This window comes from Spermophilus citellus, assembly GCF_964194105.1.
Source record: "Spermophilus citellus genome assembly, chromosome: 12".
Lineage (NCBI taxonomy): Eukaryota > Metazoa > Chordata > Mammalia > Rodentia > Sciuridae > Spermophilus > Spermophilus citellus.
The window spans coordinates 128,030,872-128,041,721 of record NC_138198.1 but is presented as its reverse complement, the minus strand read 5'-3'; the positions used below and the strand labels follow the sequence as shown (position 1 = coordinate 128,041,721).

Below are 10,850 nucleotides of genomic sequence, written 5' to 3'. Positions count from 1 at the left end.
GGCCCCATGTTTACACATCCCGAAATGGCTGCTCTGTGAGGACCAAGAGAGGGTGCTGCAATCCGGACAGGTTTGGGGGTGTGAAATGCCCTGGGCAATCATTCTCTGGACTCTGGTATTTTTACACACAGAATGAATATGCTGGCGTCCTTAAAATCTTCAAGTGAACTGAATCTCTAGGAAGATGCACTGATTTTATCTTTTATTTTGGGTGCTTCCTCTCCCAGAAGAACTTCCAGAGGGGAAGGGACGGCTTGGCACTAAGATGTGGCTCAGGAGAAGCTCAGGAGGACGGGTGGCACCTGGCAGGGGAAGCTGGGGGTGTGAGGGGTCCCGTAACCTTCAAGAGCGCATGAGGCTTTCTTGTGCTCAGCTGAGCTGACACCAGGCCCTCAGTCTGCACAAGGGCTGCTCCATGGAACCTCTGAGTCCCTCTGTAATGTTAGCCAAATAAGCTAATTAAACCCAAAATCATTTCAAGTGAATTATTTAATGAAGCATTTATCTGCCCAAATATTTTAGATTTGTTTAATAAAAAACTATGACACCAAAGGATCTTGCTTTGGAATCATATTTTATAGACTTAAAAATCTCACAGACCCACATGATCTGCCTTGATTCCCGTCCTCTTCAGACCGGCAAGGTGCGTCATTGACCCCCTTTTAGAGATTCAGAAATGAAGGCGAGAGGTGAGGACCTTTGCCTAATAGTAAATAGCAGACCAGACCTTGAAGCCATCTTCCAAGGCATGTCCCCTCTTTGCTCTGTCCACATGGAAACGCCCTCAGTGTGCTGACCGTCCTGCCAGAGCAGCTCTGTAGGATGGGGGGCCTGCTGTGGTTGCAATAGTGTTGGTACCTGAAGAATGAGGAAGAAGTAGGTGAGATGAGTGTTACAGACGTGGGGGGCCCCAGCTTCATCACTTCAGTAGCAAGGTGGAAGCAGCTTCACGTCAATGTCCTGGAGCCCACTCCACTGCTGGCTTAGGGAAGACACACATCTGCTTCAAGACAGATGCCACGCCCTTCCTGTACCAAGCGTGGTATGAACATGCTCCCACTGGTCACGGCGGGACTGTGATGTTCAGTCAAAAGGCCTCTCAGGCCAAGAAACCCAAATAGCCTGTGAGCTCCCTCTTCACAGTTGTGTGGAGTCCACTGAGTTGAACTCACAAAATTATCTCTGATTATGTGTTTCAAAAATAAGTGAATCAATATGGAAATTTACTGAGAACTAAGTTTAATGTAAATAAAAAAATAGTGTTGGCAGTCTAGACCGGTTTCTTGGAAGAAATGTACAACCCTTGGTCACACGTGCACCATACACTTTGCACCATAAAGAGCTTGTCATCGATGGCCTTTGTTTCCAGCACAGCTTTTGCCCCGCAGCTCACCCACAAGGAGCGTCCCTCCTTGCCCTGGTCCCATTGGCCTCTCACTGTCCCTCAGTTGGCACTCGGCCTGCAGTGGCCCCAGAGCAGCAGGTGGTAAGTGCATGGAGTCTCCACGTGAGTGGCAGCACAGGGCATCTCCCTAGGGGCAGCTGCCAAAGGCAAAGCTTCCACACACCAAGTGCTCAGGGTTTCCCAGGAGAGGGAGCTGTCTAAACCGCAGGACTTGACAGTGGCTTAGTGAGCACCCTTCATTAACATACGTCCTTGGATGTTGCCTTCCCTATCAAACTGTTTATCAGGTCTCCTCCTTTCCCATCAGTTGGAGCAATGCACCTAATTCACCCATCAAATTCAGCTTCTCTACCCTGACAACTCACAGGAACTATCCAGGTCAGCCTCTCTAGATATCCAGAATACTACCCAAAAACTAAGAATAGCAATCCTAGGCGTGTGCACCTGGGCTGCCCCTTCTCCACCTCACTGTGGTTGACTGGAGTTTGGGGAATGATGCTTGTCACCTAGACTCTGCATGATACCCTTGCTGCCCTGTCCACAAGATACTGGACACACTGGTGGACTCGGGGACCATCTTTCTGCAGATAGTGTCAAGAGGCAGTGTGACCTCGGAGAGTGCGTACTGCCTTCATTGTAGCCTTTGCCTTCCCCCTCCTGGGGTTATCTGACCGTCAACTTAGAAACAGATTTGTGTGGGTCCTTTCTCCTCCCTCACTATGCTGTACAGCCTGTATCTCTAAAAACTCTTCAGCTCCTTCTTGGAATCTGTGGAGTCTAAGCAAAGATGCCAATGGGAACGGCCAAGACTTATCCCCATGAGCAGATGATGTTTGTTGGGCACCCTGCTGCTCCACCTAGCAGACCTGGAGCACGTCCCTTCACCCGCACTGGGCTGTGTATCTGTGGTAGTTGGAAAGTACAGTGAGGTCTAAGTGTACAGTAAGTACCTCACAGATTGCGAAGAGTGAATAAACTTGAGGGGCAGAAGTTATGAGGGTGGGAGTTGATGTGTTCCATGAGCCAATGAATGCTGAGGAAAGGGAATTTGGGGTAGATCACGCCCTTCTTTCCTCCATTTGCTTGTGTTCTGGTTGTATCTCTGTTTATGCATTGTTCTCCTTTGGTTTTTAGTGATTCTCTTGAACCACTGTCCAGGGGTCTTTCTGTCCTGCCATTGAGGGCACAGAGGGAAGACACAACACAGTGTCAGAGCTCACGTGCCCAAGGAGGAGAGAGCTGAAATCGTGACACCGTGACATCAGTGGCAGAGGCTTTTGTGCCCTCAGTAGAGAGACGCAGGCACACCGCCACAGCAGGAGAGAGGAGGACCTGGGTACCCCTGTCTGGGGGCTCTGGGCCTCGAGCTGCTGTCTATTCTGGACTCCTCGACGGAGTGGGGTGCTCTTGCGGGAGAAGGAACAGCAGCGTGGAGACCCTGGGGTTTCTCTGGAGTCAAGAGCCATTCCCTGTGCTAGAGTGAGAGGTGCCAGCAGGGGGGCAGAGAGGGCCACCCTGGGGGTCATGGGACATGTTGAAAAGGGAACCTTAGTGGCAGGACCCCTGAGGAGCTTGCACCCTGCCCTGGATCCACTCAGCGAGGTCTCAGTAAGTGTCTGAGGAGGACGATGACTGTTGAAAGCTGATTCCCAGATAGCACCAAGACCACTCTTGGTAAGACACAATGGAACCTACTTGTCACCGTAGAAAAGGAGGCACTGTCCTTCAGGGGAAGAAGCAAGACGTGAGTTTGCTGGTTTAAGGTGTGTCTCCACACAGAACTTGGTAAGGATGGGTGAGGATCTGGCACATCTGTCATGGATGGTTGGAAATGGCAAGGGGCGGGGGGTGCAGAAGACCTCGGGATGCTGCACAGACTGCTGAGGGGTCTTCAGGGGGTCTCGTATGAGCCATCTAGCATCTGCCTGAGCAGAGCACTTCCAGAAGGAAATGCCAACAGAGCAGTAAAAACAGGAGCCACATCGTCACAGACAGCAAGGGGTCCTGGTCTTCAGTGTCCTGGGAATGTGGGCAGACAGTTTGGGTTCTCGTGACATTGGTCTTGACACATGGTGCCAATTCTTTATACACGTGTGTGTCTGTGGAAGGCAGGTGACCCTCCAATCCTGCACATCTTGACTTCTGCTCCTGTTCCCCCAGGGGACAACAGGAAGACAGCATGGTTGGGGCAGGGCCAGGAAGGAGTGGCCAAGCCATTCAGCCCCAGGACAGGGCTCTAGGGCTCGGGGAGAAGGAATGTAAAAACCAGAGCCCCGATGCCAAGGGCTTGTGGCCAGTCTGGGGGACTCTGGATTGTGTTGCTCTGGTAAGAGGATGACCGTGATCCCTCCTGCTTCTTGGTGGCTGTTTCTTGGTAAAGGGTAAAGCTCAGCTGATCATAATTGGACACGGTTAGGAATCCTCTGCCTCCTCCACCCCTTGCCCTGCCCTGTCCTGTGAAAGGCTCTTCCTAGGCATCTCCCAGGGATGTCCTTGCAGGCTTCTGGCTGGTTCTCGTGCTCTAACTGGGTTCCCAGAGCCGTCTCCAGTCTCAGTGGTAGACAAGGAGGCAGAGACTAGACCACAGGCCTGGCTGGGGAAGCCCACCAGTGGTCAGGGGAATGATAACTGTACCCAGTTAGAGAGCCACAGGGTGCAGGAGATGTAAAGTAGCAGTGAGCAACTGACCTTCAGTGTCCCTCTCTGAAGAGACAGTCTGAGGGTGACACTCGAGGGACAGGCTGAGGTGGTGTACCCAGGAAACCACCTGGGGTTGCTGCAGGCTTCCTGCAGTACGGGGAAGGCATCAAAAAGACTTCAGCAGCTCTACGGAGAGAAGGGTTAGCCCCAAGAAGTGAGGAATAGAGCGGTGGACGCCTGACGCACATAAGACAGGTGGATCGCAATGTCCTGGCAGGTCCCTGTGAAGGCTCCTGGGTTCTCTGTAAGAAAATGATGTTTTCAAGACCAAGCTCAACCCAAGAGAGCTTAACATAACAAAAATATGAGAAGCAAACACACTAGTTATGAAATCCCAAGGGGTGGGCCTGTAAGAGAGTCCCCCCTAGCAGGACATAAGGCTCTCTTGTCCATAGAAGAGTTGAATTACATGACTGTCATGGTTTGGATATGAAATGTCCCTTAAAAGCTCATTGTGAGACAATACAAGGACGATCAGAGGTGAAATGATCAGATTCTGAGACCCATAATCTAATCAATGGATTAATCTGGTGATACAGATTAACTGGGTAGGTAGATAGGCAGACAGGGTGCCGATGGAGGAGGCAGATCACTGGACATGTTCTTGAGGTGTTTGTTTTTTCCCTGGTGAGCAGAGCTCTCTCTGCCTCCTAGCTGCTTTCCTTCACACACCCTTCCGCCATGACTTGCTACCCAACCTTGGGCCCCGAGCTATGGAGTCAGCTGACCATGAACTGAACCTCAGAAACTGTGAGCCAAAATAATATTTATCCTCTAAATAGCTCCTGTCCAGTATTTTGGTCGTAGTGATGAAAAACTAACTAAAACAATGACACTACGAGTTTGTGGACTATTCAGGCCCCAAGCAATATCCTGAGAAGATGTACACCCGCACAAGTCAGAACCCCCTCCTGCTGCTTGTCCTTCCCACAGGGGAGAGGGTGACAGCCCAATGGCTGCAGAGCCAGTCTGAAGCCTGGGGTTGGAGTAGACCCCTCCGTAGCTCTGAGCACACCGAGGGCCCTGGAATCCTTAGAGTCGTCTCCAGTGTGGATTTTTCGAGATATCAAGCAGGCACCCTCACAGGCAGAGTAGGAGGACCCTGAGTCCACTGCGCCTTTGGCACTAGGATTCCCACAGTCTGTACTTTAGGCTGATATTAATGGAGTCAGGTCAGAGAAATGCCCCATGTTCCCATGTCACCCTTGCCGACTCTCATCACCACTCACTGTGGCCAGCAGTGTGCCCGACCTCCCTACAGTCACGTCTAATCGTCGTGAAAGCAGAGCAGAGGCAGGTGCCATTATCTTCTCCACTTCACAGGCCGCATCTCCGAGGCTTGGAGGCATGAGTAACTGCCCACTGCTTGGGGACAGAGCCAGGATCCCTCAGGGCAGCCGGCCCCAGAGCTCCCAACTGCACCCTGAGCTCCTGGCTTGGTTTCTTTCCCCGGGTTCCTCCCTGAGCAGAGTGAGGGTCAGCTTGGCACTTGCCGTCCATCAGGGGAGACCCTCACTGGGAAGGAAGCAGGAGGTAAGGGGTGGCCAAGTGCTCATGGGTGGCGTGTGCCCGGCCAGCATTGCCTCCCCAGCTCTGAGAAGAGACAAGAGGAGAGCTGGGCTGGTCCCTCCTCCCTCCTGTGTGCTGGGGCAGCCAGGGAGCCGTGGGTCTCCGGTGCCCCAGGCCAGGTGTCCTGCACTTCATGGTAGGAAAGCAAGGCTCAGGGGTGACCTGCTGCCCTGGCTAGGACACGATCCCAGTGCATCTTACCCAAAACTCCTGCGGGGTTCTGTCTGTCTTCTTCCATATCCGTGCCCCAGTCCTTTGCCAGACAGGAGGGCTCTCCTGGAGTTTCCCTGCACATCCCTGTCACCAGCGTAACTTTCCAGGTGTGACTCCAGGAGCAGGCAGCCAGCAAGGATGGAGCACCCCCGTGCAGGCCTTGCACCCCCTGGCCACCAGGATCTCTAGGTGCAGCCGACTCCTCGCTGAGGCCTGCTCCTGAAGGCCAGAGCCAGCAGCCAGCTCCCCTGCTCCTCAGGAGGAATGAGGCCTCGACCCCCAGCAGGGGTCACTCCTAAAGTGGCTGTTCTGGCTCCAAGAGCTGCCTAAGCAACAGAGAGGGTGCCTGGCTGTCTCCCTAAACACAAGCCCACACCCTTGGGGATAGTTCACTGGGCCACAGGGGCTGCCCCCGAGGCCCAGAGCATGCAGGCCCATGAGAGCTGCCAGGAGGCCAGTCCACTGCACTAGACCAGTGAGTCCTTCCTGGAACTGCTCACGGAAGGCAGCTGTTTGGCCAGGAGGACTAGTTGGGCATGGGGACAGAGGAGGAAATGGCTTCCACCTAACATGCCCAGGTAGATCTCGACTAGCTGTCACTCACTACGCAGGGCTGCCAAACTCGTCTGACTCCACCAAGAAGTTTCCACGTGTGACTTGTCCTTGTTTACACAGGATGATCGCCTTTCAGCCCGGCTTCTCAAGGACAACCAGGAAGGGAGCAGAGCCCAGTTGGGTTCCCTGGCCTACAATGGATCAGCAGAAGGAGCAATCGTGGTGTTTTCTGGGACAACATCTAACTCTTGTCGAGTCACATTGCAGCCAAGGTTCTTGGAACAGTTCACACGTGTTCCCTTATTTCATTCCCAGGACACTATGATGTCAGTTTACACTGTTTCCTTTTAAAAAGAACTTCTTACAACTGTGCTCGTGGAAGGGTGCCGCACAAGGGAACTTGCAGAAAAGGAATACTGAGAACAGCAGAGACGGTCGACACCCAGGCATCCTCCTATTTCTCTTGAAAAGCAGAAACCTGCAAAACTGGAATTTTTTTCAGGGGGCAGGAGGTGGGCTCAGGATAGCTCTATGACATCGGTGTTACCTCCCCCTGTGAGAGGTCAGAAACTGAGGGCCACGTGAAACCAGTTTCTCTCTAGTCAGATGCTGTCTGGCCTGCACAGCTGAGCTCTCTGGCGGGGGCAGTTATTAGCCAGTGGGGGAGGTGAGGGGAGCTGATGAGATGGCAGGCCCTGGGTCAGAGCGAGGGAGGGTGTTGGTCTCCTCATCCTCTGTGTACTGAGGAAGTGATGCCAAGTTCCGAGTTTGGGGTTGGGATCAGCTGTTAGACCAGGAGGCTTACAGCCTGCTACGGAATACAAAGGGTGCGATTTTCACCCATTAGTTTCCTGGGGCTGCCGTAACAAACTGTCCTAACTGGGTGGCTTAGAATAACCAAAATATGTCTTCACACCCCTATGGGAGCCAGCAGTCCAAAGGCATCAACAAGACCTTGCTCATTTCCAAAGCCCTGAGGGAGAACCCTTCCTACATCTTTCAGCTTTTCGTTGTCTATCTGGCTGTGGCTGCACCCCTCCATCTCTGCCTCCATCTTCACACGGCCTCTTCCCGTGTCTACCTGTGTCCTCTTCTCCTCTTACAGGGGCGCCAGTCGCTGCCCTTGGGTCCACTCTGATGCAGGATGACCTCATCTTAATTTACTGCATCTGCAAAGATGCAGGTTACATTCCGAGGTCCCAGACAGATGGGAATTGGGGGGAAACTATCTGACCCAGTGACATGACCAGAGAAGCTCAATGGACGAGGCGAAGCACACAGTGAAGCACAGCAGCCTCCACTCCTCCCTTGGGGGGTTCCAAAGCCGTAATCCTCTGAAGTCTGAGCCAAGAGGGAAGTTAGGCCTGGAGGGATAGGGTAGTTTGGAAACCGAGTCACTCAGCAAATTCTCTCCAGGTTGTTGCTGGGTTTCCCAGACAGGTGCAGCTGTGGCCTCTGGCTGTCTGCAAAGGGCAGGCCCAGCGCTCCAGAGCCCAGCCACCCTCTGGTACTGAGGCTGTCCACCCGTGGGGGTGTGAGCAAGGCATGCATGTGTGAAAGAGGCAAACTGAAGAACAGTCAAATGTCAATAAGAAACGAAAATACAGCAATACACAGGTCACCAGCCATGTTTTTTTAAGGATCATGTTGTGTAAATATTCAGCATTTTAAAAATGATTCGTCACTTTGGATTTTTACCCTCCAAAATGCCTGCAGGATGGGATTTTGGCAGCACTTGGTCTGATCTCCATTTCCAGAGACAAAAGACACACAGAAAGTGGGAGAAGCAAAACTAAATGGCTCAAAGGATCTTGGCCAATGGCAACCTGACTGTGAGCCCATAATAGGACCTGTTCTCCATGGAAACTTCCAGATTGCACTGAAGTAACAGTATGGTAATGTTTTGTTGAGGAAAAAATGTCAGTGATCTCCTGACATGCAAGTCTTTATTTAAAAAAAAAAAAGTTAAATTCCAGTTTTGAGGAAATCATTAAGATTTTCCACAAGTGTAAAACAATGAGTGAATGAACTTGATTTGCTTATCTTTCCATCCTCCACTACATCTAAGTGTCATAAAAACTTGGGACCAATTTTGTCAACCAGGAAAAATAAAAATGTAACAAAAATCTACCATTTCTAGAACTTTCAGCTGTGAATTCCAGACTTCTGCCTGGACTCCACGCCTTCACCCAGGGTCTCCTGGCACCTCCCTGAAGGCTGGAGCTGGGGCATGCGCCCGACGCTGTCTTCCCAGGTGCTCCCCTCCTGCTCCTGCCCATCCCACTCCCTTCCTCCCCTGCACTCCTGGAGGCCCCCAGCCACAGGCTGCTGTCACCGCAGGACCCACCCTGAAGTAGACTCTTCTACAGTGAAGGTGAACATCCCTTGGGGCCAGAAGTGTTTGGGATCTTGGCTATCTCTGGATTTTGGAATATCTTCGTATTCACAACGAGACCCAGGGCTAAACCTGAAACTCACCTGTGTCTTATACACACGGGGCCTGAAGGTGATTTTCAAAACATCTCTTCTGACTTAGAGCAAGAGATCAGGTGTGGAGTTTCCACTGTGCTGCCAGGTCACTGCTCAGGAAGGCTGGATTTTGGAGTGTCCACCTGCCCTTCCCTCCACGAAGTCCCAGAGCACTTAGCCGCCCAGCTCTTGTCACTCATATGCCAGCCTACTTCTGTTCCTGCTTTCAGAAGTGTGTGAGTCTTGAAGTTGTCCTTTCAGTGGGTCTGTCCCCAGCACGGAGTGCAGGCAGGGTCAGTCTAGGCGTGCTGGATTGCTAGCACGGCCAGCTGCAGCCCCCAGGGCTCAGACACCCCACCCTCCTTTACCCTCCAGGAAAGCCAGCATCCTGAGGGCCCCTCCTCCAGTCACTGCTTCCCCCGGAAACACCCGCTCTCTCTGAAGTCCCGCGTGGTCTTCAAAGCCCCCATCCCAGGCCAGCTTCTTCCAGAAGACGTCTTCATCCCTGTGGGGCCTTGCTGTGGCTGCCGGAACAATGCCCACGAATGGGTCAGCTTGCCTCCCCGTCCTGGAGACCCAGGTGTCAGCCCAGAGGCAGAGTGGCTCAGCCTCCGTCTGGAGTGTAGATGGCACCTTCTCCCTGTGCTTGGTACATGGCCTTCCCGGTAGAGGGATTGTCCAGCTGTGCTGGGTTTGGACCCACCCTAATGACCTCATTTTCACTTAAGGACCTCTTTAAAGGCCCTGTGCCAAATACAGTCCCACTCCAAGGTATAGGGGTCAGGATTTCAACATACAGATTCAGGGGGTGGGACACAGTTCAGTCTGTAGCCCTAGCTCACACCCTATTAGTACAAATTCCCTCATCCTTGAAATCCGCCTCTCAGACTCCCATGTTATGGCCCCAAAAGGAGCCCCACCTCGGCCTATAAGTGCTCCAGCCCAGATTTCCCTCCCTGTTTTTCACTCCTTTTTTCCAAATGGCAAACAAAGCATCTGTCCATTGCCGGCTGCTGGCCTTGAAATGTGTTCCTTTCCATCTCTTGGTCATACCTGTGTCCAGGTGCTTCCTGCAAACAGAAGCCAAGCCCCCCACGGCTGAGACCATCCAGGGAGAGGGCTCAGAGGCAAATATGTAGGCCTTCTTTGGAGATTTTTTTCCCTTCCTGAGAAGGATCATACAGAATCAACTCACTAAAAAAGAATTGTCATAAAATCTCACACCATTGACTTGTAAATGGAATTGAATCTGTAGAGTCTACATAATGATACCATCAAAAAGGAAGAACTATCACATTCGTATAACAGATGAGATATGAAATGACTACCATGGCAGATGAACACCCCAGAGGTATTGTGCTTTATTCTACTTGCTGCGTTGATATCCCTGGTTTCTCTAATTTTAGTTATTTTTTTCCTCAGGTCTCAAGACAAGAGCAGAAAGACTTTTTTCTCCCTCCTAACAAATCACCTCATACAGAAGTCAATAATATAAATACTTACGTTTCTGGGGTCAGTGCCGGGGCTTTATTAAAACTGATTTTTCAAAATGCACTCCCATTGTGGCTGCAGCTACAGGGGACCCTGCCACCCAGAGCTTCCCCTCACCCAGCGATGGCCACGGGGCCCTGGGGGAGGAAGAGGGCCTAAGACAGAAGCTAGGTGCTGGGGCTTCCCAGGGTCAGCCCCGCAGCCGGGACATCGGGGCAGCAGGCAGGGGACGTGCTCCCTGGGTCCCTTGCTGAGGTGTCAGCCTTGCTCCACAAGCACCTCCACGGCTCAGGCCTGCCCTCCTGCTTCTTCTGGGCCTCATGCAACAGCAGGTGCTTCCTGGAGGCTCCTACCTGAACCTGGAACTCTGTGCTACAGGACAGGACGGGACACCTGTGTCCAGCTGCCCACAGTCTATGCAGAGTGGAGAGTACAGGCCCTGCCCAGG

At 52.3% G+C, this 10,850-nt stretch overlaps 1 long non-coding RNA gene across 1 annotated transcript; it reads right to left on the bottom strand.

Moving 5' to 3' along the window:
* Positions 1 to 642: 642 nt before the first annotated feature.
* LOC308631812 lies at positions 643 to 5,465 on the bottom strand. The gene is made up of 3 exons (XR_014018349.1): positions 5,335 to 5,465; positions 4,094 to 4,347; positions 643 to 858 (listed from the first exon to the last, which is right to left on the bottom strand). It is a non-coding gene; the product is annotated as an uncharacterized lncRNA (long non-coding RNA).
* Positions 5,466 to 10,850: the final 5,385 nt, after the last annotated feature.